Source organism: Lissotriton vulgaris, chromosome 7, assembly GCF_964263255.1.
Source record: "Lissotriton vulgaris chromosome 7, aLisVul1.2, whole genome shotgun sequence".
Taxonomy (NCBI): domain Eukaryota; kingdom Metazoa; phylum Chordata; class Amphibia; order Caudata; family Salamandridae; genus Lissotriton; species Lissotriton vulgaris.
The window spans coordinates 823801830-823813440 of NC_141695.1; positions in this window are offsets into that span (position 1 = coordinate 823801830).

Below are 11611 nucleotides of genomic sequence, written 5' to 3' on the forward strand. Positions count from 1 at the left end.
GCTTGTGGCGCGCCCATGCCGCCACAAGCACGAGTATGTGCTTTAAAAAAGTGCTGCACGACGGCTAAAGGTCTCCTATGCAACACATGCACGCTGCTTAGGCGAGCCCTAAAAACGAGAACACCAGATACTCACAGCAGGGAAACACAAGTGCAAACTAAACAGGAGACATTCCCATCCCACCTCAGGAGAATGTTGAATGTGTGTGTTGAACTGACAAAAGGCAGGAAGTTAGCTAGATTTCTAAATGGTATTTGTTTAAGATACATGAGAAAATCGCCACGTTACATAAACGATATACAGCCCAGGCAGTAATGCAAGATACGTGGGAGGCATAAGATTGCAAGAAAAGCTTTTCTTCCAGAATTAACAGCAGGGGCATAACTATCGGTAGTGCAGCAACACCAGCATCCAGGGGTGTTATGGGCCCAAATGTGTCTTGCATCCTTTGCAATTTATTGCGCTCTATTTTTTTTTATTACAAATGTCTGCCTCTGGTTTTGTTCTGTATGTACACTGGCCCCGGGAGTAACGGGGACAAGCGGGGCTCTACGGGGTAGGAAGTGTTGTTGAACAAAGATAAATTGCAAGAGAGAAAACTGGAAAGTTGATAAGAAGGTTTAATAAAGTAAAGGAAGTGAGGGGACTATATACGAGAAACATTAGGAACAACAAAATGAAAGAAGTGGTAGAAAGATGCAGTAGATATAAAGGACAAAGAAACAGGAGATTGCATCTCCAAATATGGATGGAAAACAAGGGCAGAGAGAAAGAATTAGAAAAGAAGAGGGTGACAGGAAAAGGAGGAAGGGAGAATATAATGGAGACATCTAGAAAAGAGGAAAAAGAAGAAAAAATGAAAGGGTGGAAAGGTAGTGAGGACAGTAAAACGTGAGAGAAAAGGGAAGGTGGTGAAGACCAGAGAGAGAGAGAGAGCAATGATATCACATCAAGCAGAAGGGTCTTGGGTGGAGAAATGAAGGGGACTGAAACAGGGGCGTTACAGAGAAGAGTAAAGAGTTGAGCAAGAGAGTATTAGAGACAATCGGAGACAAGATATGCACCTGAAAGACAAAGGGAGTTCGGGAATACAGAGAAAATATTAAATGGAAGTTGTGGGAGAAGGATGAGATGAAAATCGAGTAGAGAAAATGGTGAGGGAAAAGTGAGGAAAAAGGAAAAAGGAAAGGGAAAATGAGAACAGATGGACTCAAGAGAAGAAAAGGTGAGAACTGAAGTAAGGAGATAAGGATGAGCGGAGGACAAGTTATAAAGAAAAAGTAGAAGAGGATAGGTAAAAAAGAGTCAAAGGCAAAGAGATGTAAGGTGAGAGGAATAGAGATAGGGAGAAGCAAAGAGAGGAAAGACAGGTAGAATAAGACATTTAGGTAGCGGTGTAGGTATCACTAGCGTAGTAGATGAAATGTAACTAGTGCTCGACGGTTTGAGCAGCCCAACAAACTCAACTTTTAATGTCTTTTAGGACCAACCCGGAATGTGAGGGGGCCCATTATTTTCATGCTTGCATTAGGGCCCAAAGCACGCTAGTTACACCCCAGGTGATCAGATAATCCATGGCAAGAGCAAAGCATACCGCATAGCAGTGCAAATCCTTTGTGTTTCTTCATTCCCTGAAAAGCTTGATATCTCAGTTTTGGCGGTTTCTGAGCATTGTAATGAACACTTTAATTACCTTAGGAAATGCTTTTTCCTTTATATACTCTAACTGAATATTCCTCACCTTTGAATATCACCCCAAGCACTAGATTGGATCTGGGAACTTTTCCAAGCCAGGTTTCTGCGCTCCACTAGAAAGGGCAGTGCATCTCTGAAAATTCCTTCCCACCATGAAGTGAGGGAGTGGACATGCATATAAGCCCCTGCAATGCCTGTTTACATCAGTTTCTTGCTTGTCTCTACCTACGTATCAAGGCACGGAGTGTAAACAATTGTCAGTACCAGTGGGCATATTCCTACTTTGGACCGTTTTGGATATTAAAACAGGCCACTCCACAGAACAGGGAGGTGCAAGAGAGGGTGTGGAGGTGAGCAATCTGTGATTAGATAGGGTATCCACCAGAAAGAGCATTACCTAAGGTAAGTAACTTATCTTATGATGTAACTTCAGATTTGTCACATCAGACTAGATACCAAAGTAGTACCTCCGAAGGTTGAGAGTCCGTGGACTGGACTCAGATCAAAAAGTTTAGCGGGACCAAGTAGATGAAATGTCCTTCCCGCCGGACCTAGTTACCATACTTTGTGAACATATGTATAGACACCGTCACAGCCCGGCTAATGACAAAGACAGGCACTCAACATGCCTAAGCAGAGGTAGCTTATCCATGGTGAACTTGGCTGTCAGACCTTACCACAACTACGTTTTGGCCAGTCCACATCAGATATTAATGCAAAGGAATATCCATATTGACAGGGTCCACTTCTGCACTGTGTTACCTTTCTTTATATAAAGAACCCCACAAAAAATCTGATCATCCACATGGTGTTTCTTGTTGCAATCAATATAAAAGCTTAAAGGGGTCCAGCTGATGAAGCCTCTCCTACTCTTCTGTAGGGTGAGAAGAGGCAGAGAAATCAGGCAGGGTGATAGATTGTCAAAGGTGGAAAGGAGACACAACTTTAGGGAACAAGACCACCCATGCTCTCAACACCAGTTAGCCTGGTAAAATGCTGATTTAAGGCAGTTACACAGACAGTGCATGAAGCTCACTCAAGTGATGATCTGAAGTACTAGCAATGAGGAAAGCAGTCTTCAGAGTCAAGAGACACAGTGAGTAGATCTGCATCGGCTCTAAGGGCATGCACATGAGAAACATTAAGACTAAATTCGGATCACTTTTGGCATCACCAACATTTTGGGCGGAATCCCGTGTTAAACCTTTTTACAAACCTCAGACAATTTAACCAGGGATAGTAGATGATTGCAACACCTGGGGAAGCGTATTTGTTAGTATTTATACTACTACGCATGGCACACCCTCCTAAGTGGTGCTACCAGATGTGCTAAAACAAGTACAAAATGAGCATGGAGCTGTGCCGGCTGCAGATTTAGGAATGAAATTGATGGGCCAATCTTGAAACCGTTTCCTCAATTATTCTGAGTAACATCAGAGGCAAAGCTGTCAACTAGCAAACATTCCTAGTTCAGACCGGTGAGCAGAAATTATCAAAAAGTTCTCTTTTTAACTCCGTTGGGAGGGTCATGATCCATTAAATTTATAAGCCCTTAAGCCGCATCTCGAAGCAAAAGGTGAGATTGAGGGTTTCAGCAAGGAGAAAGCAGCACCAGAGACTAACAAGCATTTACAATGCAACGGTCTCGCCTTTTGTAAAAGTTAGAGCTATTGGCATTGTAAATGACCAACATTTTTATATGCTTGCTTTATTGGTAAGCTGCGTCACTTGTAATTTCTCTAATATGTGCATGTTTAGGATGTTGAGAATGATCTGTATATAGCAGCTGGTATTTCTGCCATGGGCAGGGTGCCGCCCTCTAGAGCAGTTAACTCCGCTTAGCACGATATCCCATTACCTTTCGACATATGTCTTTTTGCTGGTTTCCCAGAATGAGCTGACTGCCGTGAACGGACCTGGAAAATAATAGGTGTGTGTGGCGCCACTCAGTACACTGTTGCCAGTGTCCAAGAGTTATGTCTGGGGTGAGGTGCAATATACTAGTCCTGACAGGGTGCCATGTCAGTTAGTGGCAGAACTGGGGCTGAAATATGCTCTTCTGGAATATTCTGCAATATATCCTACTTGTTAGGGGCAGTGATATGTGGAGCCTGGCGGTGAAGCAAAGATGTTGTAAGATTTATTTTCTGCCGCCTTATTAGTCGTATAATGTGCACAGTTTGAAGAGTTTGTGATTTTTGTATTGTCTGGTGAGTTATGTGTATTAAAATGGCCATTGGAGTGCCCATCAGTAGAACCCTCCCCCTCGCCTCCCTCAACAGGCATCCAGCTGCTGCCGGCCTCTACTACCGCCCGCAGCTGATGAAAGTGAAAGCAGAGTTTAAAGGGCTCCAATCTGCCCAGATACCGGTGACGCAGCCGTGACAAGTGGGGGTGCACCAGCGCTCAATCGTGAGGGCCCGTCCAGGGGGAGCCTGGTGGTGGGTGCAGACTCCCAGCCTCTGCGTACAGCGCCCCGACGATTAATGCCCCCGGCCGCGAGCTTGGAAGCAGAGCCCCTCACTTACTTTCACAAACGAAGGAAGCACTGGATAACTGATCGGCCCCCTCACTTACTTAAAAAAATTAAGCACCACATAACTGATCACATCAATCATCATACTTATTTTATTTATTAATTTAGTGCATTTTTACAAAGAGCGGGCATTGCCCGAAGGTATCAGAGCGCTGTACAATAGAGACAGTTACGTTACAAGAGAAAAGTGGTACATAATAGAACAAAAGATAAACAGGAGACTTAAAAGGAAGGTGTACACAAAGTGTCCTTACACTGTACAGGGCGCGGTGCATTCGCGCTGTACCTGGATAAATGATTGCATCATTACACGCTTGCGGCGCTGTAAGCTTACCACTGATGACATCACACCTTCAATCACTGCACTCAGCGCTATGACCTTACCACTGATGACATCATCACACCTTCAATCACTGCACTCGGCGCTATGATCTTAACACCTTACCATTGATGACATCATCACACCTTCAATCACTGCACTCGGCGCTATGATCTTACCACTGATGACATCATCAAACCTTCACTGCACTCGGCGCTATGATCTTACCACTGATGACATCATCACACCTTCAATCACTGCACTCGGGGCTATGACCTAACCACTGATGACATCATCACACCTTCAATCACTGCACTCGGGGCTATGACCTTACCACTGATGACATCATCACACCTTCACTGCACTTGGCGCCATGACCTTACCACTGATGACAAAGGCCACACCTCTTGGAAAGGATTCCTACTTACGCTTCTAACGCCCTGCCCCTTTTAAATATCCCCCACGCCCATTAAAGCCCTGTGTACAATATAGTTAATTTAGTGCACTTTGCCGACTGAAACACACACACAATGTAAATCTGCAGTTTTTGGTATGCACAGAGCTTCATATCGCAGGAAGTATTTCCAATGTATTAACGTATTTAGGGACTGAGACTCAGGGAGGAAAGTGAATTTACTAGGATCACACATTATGGGCCACATGCATCATTGTTTGATTTTGCAATTCCTAATTTGCGATTTTTAGGGAATCCCGGCGGCTCTTGAACGCACCAGCACGTACATATCGTTTGCTTTCACTTTTAACACTCCATCCTATTAGCGTTTGTAGAAAGTACTCTTACCATCAATCTTTATTAACAAGCATTGTGGAACAGATGCAAGTTACAGTGCGATTTCTGGACGATTTTTTCCGGCGGGCGGCGGTCGGGGGAAATGAGTAAACGCCTACCTCCGAATGACGCAGAGAAAAGGGGCGGGACTTAAAAAAGACCCAGAAACGCCCCGAATCGCGTTCCGACGGGGAAAGACTGATTGACAGCCAATCTCTTCCAATGGCTAGCCTCCATTTATGGAGCTAGCCAATGGAAGACAGAGGCGGGACAAAGCCCCATACTGTAGGATCATAAGATTTCGCTTGGGCGGAGCACTGCTTTGCAGTGCTACAGCCAGGCGAAACCTAAAAAGGGAGCAAAAGGCAAAACAGAAAATAAGTACTTGAACTCCTTTAAAACAGGAGTCCAGACACGGTAGATACAATCTGAGGCACTGTGATTAAATAAACAGATTGGTATTAGTATACAGATAGTCATTCTTTTCTGAACTCTGGGGAAAATAAAAGCTCAGAAATAAGTGGATTTACTGAATACCAAAGGAAAGAGGAGTATGCCAAGCAGTAAAGGGAATCCGCAAGAGAGGCCGAGATTAAAATAAAGGTTTGGATGCCAAGACTCACTTTAAAAAGATGAAAATTGTTGTACTAGCAAATAAATATGGCCTGCAAACTACAGATACTTCTGCGGAATGGGACAAGAGCGATATCGCTTCCGGACAGCACAACAGAAGAGGCGATAATTCGCCATACTCTCAAAGTAGTTACTCCAACTAAAGAATATATACAAATTGAAACTCTAGATGTACGTGTACCACCTCCTGATGGATTTCACAATATTAAAATAAAGATTGAGATGGATTTTACACGTATCATAGAAGAAATAATATAGGCTTGTTTATATAATGCTTATGATATTCTTGCAAATGACTGGACTCTGAATTTCATTTGGGATGCCCCTCGATGTGAGGAGGGAATAAAGCAAGCCTTTTCCTCCCTAATGCCCGAAAATCTCAGTGAAAAATATGCATGTGAGTGGGCTTTCAATAAAGTTCCTGCATCATATAGAAACCAAGCTGGGGGGGCAGTTCAACATATTCCTTTAAGGAGTGAGCTTCCAGGCTCAATATCTGAAGTCAGAAGCAAAACACGACTAAAAAGTTATTTCAGATCAGCTACAATATTAAGGTATAATAGTGATTTAAACCCTGGTGTCTCATATGGCAAAGTTTTAGATTGTAGACATGTATACATGCACATATGATGCACAAATTGCTCTTAGCAGGTGACTGGCTAATGATCAACTTTCTGCATAAAAGATCCAAACAAACCCTAGACATCTCCATTGAGCTTTTTTGTAGCCAAAACACAGTGGCTCAAAGCCAGTATCTAACTGCTTTCGAATTCAGTTTGCTTAAGTACCCCAATATGAGATTTTTATTGGATAGAAGAACAGCCATAGCGTGTTTGCAGCAAGAGTCATGGAGAGCTTACAAAAAGATCCTGGGATGATAGCCTACATTGATAACATATACATCACTGACCATAAAATGAGTAAAAACACCTTACTAGGGAAGACTGGATCGTGACATTGTTAGCCTATTAGGGGTATAGATACAATTTCAAAAGGCCTAAAATTATGTTTTTAATGTGAATTTTCTCCGATAAGAATTACCCAGTGAGGGTATAGGATTTGCATCTAACTTACTGCAAATGTGTGCTAAGTTACAACCTACAAACAGGTTAATAAAATTACAAATCTTGATGGGATTTCTTAACTTCAGGAAGGGTGAATTGCCTCATAATGCTGATACAGCCTTGGTATGATTTGATTTTTTCCCAAGTTTTTTGAAAAACACTGAACAGAAAAGCACACAGCTATCTTACAAGTACTGTAAGCAGACATGTTAGATTGCTAAATATTCACAGACCAGGGATAACAAAACAAACATAGTAATGAGATTTACTCCCATAACCTCAGGCTACACATCCGTAGTTTGTGCTATACAATTTTAGCATCTTTCAGTTCTACAGAATAATTTCTTAATGCGGTGCAGACAACCATATTGAGAGAGCACCCTATGGCATGCGGAAAACAAATCAATATAGCTTCTCCTATACCTATATTATAGGCAGTAACAAAGGCAAGTAAATCTAATGCTCACGCTCTACACCTGCTCAGGGTGCAGTGGTCCTCTTTTTTACATTCAGCTGATGTAACATTTGAATATGACCCTACTCTCCGCTTACAGGATTTTTTTCAGTATACTCAGAATGCATAGCAAACTTCTAATGTTTTACCCATTCAAGTATATAAGAGTGTGTTTTACACAGAAGGCTCTGCACAGCCTACGGTTGAAACTAAACAGACATATACCATGGATTGTGCTGCAATGCAGGGAGTTTGTGAAGATGTGAAATTCCACTGCACTGCTAATAGAGATGTATGCGTAGTTACTTGCATTACAAAAGGCTGACCAATTAGTTCCCACACTAACACTGTGTTTCAGCATATTTCATTTAAGGCCACAGTGTAGATTTACTACACTGGAATTTAGATGAGTCAGAGATTCAAAAGAGAAGTCAATTAAAAACACGTACATAGGAAAGGTGGCCGTCCTCCAGGGTAAGCGCACTTTCGTCTATATAAAACACACCATGGCCCATAAAAGTGGAGTGATTCACGCTAAAGGAAATTGTGCAGCAGATTTGGCTGCAAAAAAAAAATCAAAAGTGGTTGCTGTAACTTGATCTCAAACGAAGTTAAACACAGATGATAGGAAGATGCTCTGTATATACTATACCAAAGTAAGGTATAGTGTGCACAGACTCCAGGGAGACCTCAGAGGTATAGCACAGGCTAAATTAGCTAATCACTAAGAGCTCTCTATGTGGTAGTGTAGGCGAGCAGTTAGGCTTATACAGAAGGTGTGTTAAGCATTTATTGTATTCACTCAATCAAGACTGACAGCACACACTCAGATACTGAATTCAGACCAGTATAAAAAAAAAGGTATACTTATGTTTTATTTTCAGAACCAAGCAGGACACGGACTGTGAGAAGTTGGCCTGGTATATGATGCTCACTAGTTCTAGTGATCACCTTGTACCATGCCAAGCAACCCCTATGATGATTGGTTGTAAGTCAACCTTATAGACCAGTTATCCTAGTGGTAACGTGGACAAAGCAGTCTTAGGCTAAACTCTGAAAGGCATGTGAAGCCAGCTGTATTACCATACACAACCCCCTTGAATACCAAATTAAAGGACACCACACAGATATATATTGAAAATTTATATATATTTATTAACTACAAATATCCCCTGAACTCTTTATGAGCACAGAAGCACAAGCGTTAAACAAAACACAGTTTAAAAATACACAAAAGTTGCACAATATGGATGAGCCCTAGGGGCCACCTACACGATATACTAAGAAAGTGGTATAAGAGATACCAATCGAAAAGGAAACAGGCCTAGGGCCTTGGGAATCGCTGGAGCTGATCGGGACTAGCAGTGACTAAGTCGGGAAAGGCCCGCGGGACTCGGGTGCAGTTTTTAAAGTGCACGCACTCACCAATGCAATGTCTATGGTGCGTAAAAGTTAGGAAGTTAGTTAGTTCGGAACCTTCCGAGTGACCTAGAAAGCTGAAACTTAAGGCACAGGCCCTAGAGGTGTGTACCAGTGTGGGAACACCGGCGGAGCTGAGTTACCTCACCCACAGGAAGCGGGTGCATAGGGTCGAAGTAGTGTCGGGTTTTGTCACGCTGGTCGATGGTGCTTGGAGCTGAAGATGCTGCAGGCGGCTCGAGGTGAAGAGTTCCGGTGGATCCAAGGGTGGATCTGAAGTTGTGAAGACCTGAAAGCAGAGGGGACAATGTTGAAAGTCACTAGCCAGTGACTACCGTGGAACCAGATTGGAACCAGGCGATGTCGGGCGCAAACAGGCGTTGAGGTGTAGCTTCTCTCTGCAGCCACGTGGACACCGGGGGTCGAGGACGTCCAGGAGTCGGTCACGAGCTGTCCCACGCAGGCTTCTCGCTGTTGGCGGTGTCGGCAACTTGATCGGAGCAAACAGGCCTTGGCTAATGCAAGCCACGCAGGAATCGAAAAAGGCTTACCACTCGGACCAGCAAGGTCAGAGCGGGTGCTCCTTTTTACAGGAGCGAGGGCAAGTCTGGAGCAACCAGACCCGCTGCGTAGTTAGTCGGTTTCGTGACCACGTGGCTAGTGGCCGGGATGGCGCGTCGAGTGGCACAATGCAAAAGGGCACCACGCAGATCGTGGAGATGCTGGGGGATTGATCTTCGGTGCAAGGGCTGCTCGGTGGTGGGGGTTCTCAGTCCCCAAAGCACAACATCGAGGATGCCTCTGATGCTGCGCAGTCAGCTTTTCGAGTGTCTTCCAAGAGGTCCGGTCCCACGTCTCTCGGTGCCTCCACGGGTCCCTTCTTTGCAGGGACTGTGGATCGGGCTGTGAGAAATCTGGGAGTCTGGGTCTTGTCAGGCTCTGGGCTCGGGCGGGAGGCGGCGGCAAAGCAGACGTTGAGTTGCTGGTTGGTGCCTGTGTTCACAGGGTGGCCACTTCTAGGCCACAAGGGAGATTCTCTTCAGTCTTCTGTGCAGCAGAATGTCGAAGTCCAGTCGTCTTATTCGTTTAAAGTTGATTTCAGGATGATCTGAGGTGCTCTGGCACTGCTCCCACTCTTATTCCCAATCTGAGGGGTGGATCACCTACTAGGTCCCTCCTCTGTGTGGGACCAGGAAGCGGGGCGGTTACACCCCCTTTCCTTTGTCCAGCTCCTCGCCAGGCCTGGGTCTGGAAAGTCCCAGGACCGGTTGGACTGGCTTATGCACGGGGACACCTTGTGTGCCCCGGGCATGTCTCAATCTATTCAGCCCTGTCCTACCCAATACACAAAATCCTGTCTGGGGTGGTGCTCGCACCTCCCAAGGCAGGAAACCCTTTGTCCAAGCCTCCCTCGCTGGAAGGACTCCCAGCAGCAGGAGGTCAGACTTGTGTCTGTGGTGGCAGCATCCATTTTGTGATGCTGAGGCTCTGGTTAACTTTAACCGGGGTTAAGGCTACACACATGTCGTGCCCCTCTAGAAGGGTGGAATGCTATCCCCGTCGACAGAACTGTCGAGGGTATAGTATTCCAAATCGTATGACACCTTACTCGACATGTTTTGATAAAGCCAAACCAAAGTTAGCAAATAACCGCGAGGATTATAATGCACTTAAGAGTATATGGTATGGCAATATCCCGGAACAGCTAAGGGAGTGGTTCCCGACAGCTGCAGACAGGCTCAGCTCATGCTAGAGCACCATCTCACATATTTCCAAGCACTCTGCCTCCAGGATTGATGAGGCCTTCTATAGGAGTGGCTGATAGGAACATATGTGTCCAGTGTAGGGTTAGATATAGAGATACTATATCTAAGTAAGAGGTGATTACACCAACTTACCCCAGCTGAGTGATCAGCCAGTTGTGTCAAATATGGAGGCCAGGGGTGGCACAATACATGCTGCATCCCCTGGTAGGCCTTGGAAACACCTATGCCCTGGGTACCTAGGGTACACTGTTACAGGGGCCAATAAGGCGAACCAGTTCCAATTCGTAATGCACCTAGAGTGCATTGGCAGTAATTTAGAGAGAGAACAGCAGGCTGTGGGGGTCTGATTAGCAGGCCCACAGCCACATTAAGTCATAAACCAGTGAAGCAAAAAGCAAAAATTTGGGGTGACCATAGGATAGCAGACCCTACTCTCCTACACAACCCCCCCCCCCAAACGCAGGGACATTAGACGAACCTTGACCAGTTGTGTCTTCATGTTCTAAGTGGAAGTACCTGGAGAGACCATCTGCGTTGCCATGGTCAGTCCCTGGGCGGTGCTCCACTGTAAAGTCCATCCCCTGTATCACTTCATCTGATTAAGCCATAAGAGGGGCTTATGGTCGGTCTGAATCTTGAAGTGAGTGCCAAACAAGTATGGTGTCAACTTCTTCAGGGCCCACACCACAGCAAAGGCCTCCCTCTCAATAGCTGACCAACGTTTTTCTCTGGGGGTCAGCTTTCTGCTAATAAAAGCAATGGGCTGGTCTTGACCATCTGCATTAAGCTGTGAAAGCACTGCTCCCACTCCCAACTCAGAAGCATCTGTTTAAACTATGAACTCTCTTGAATAGTCAGGACTCTTCAGGATAGGTGCAGAGCACATGGCCTTCTTCAGGTCATAAAAATGCCTTTTGACAGTTTGCTGTCCATTG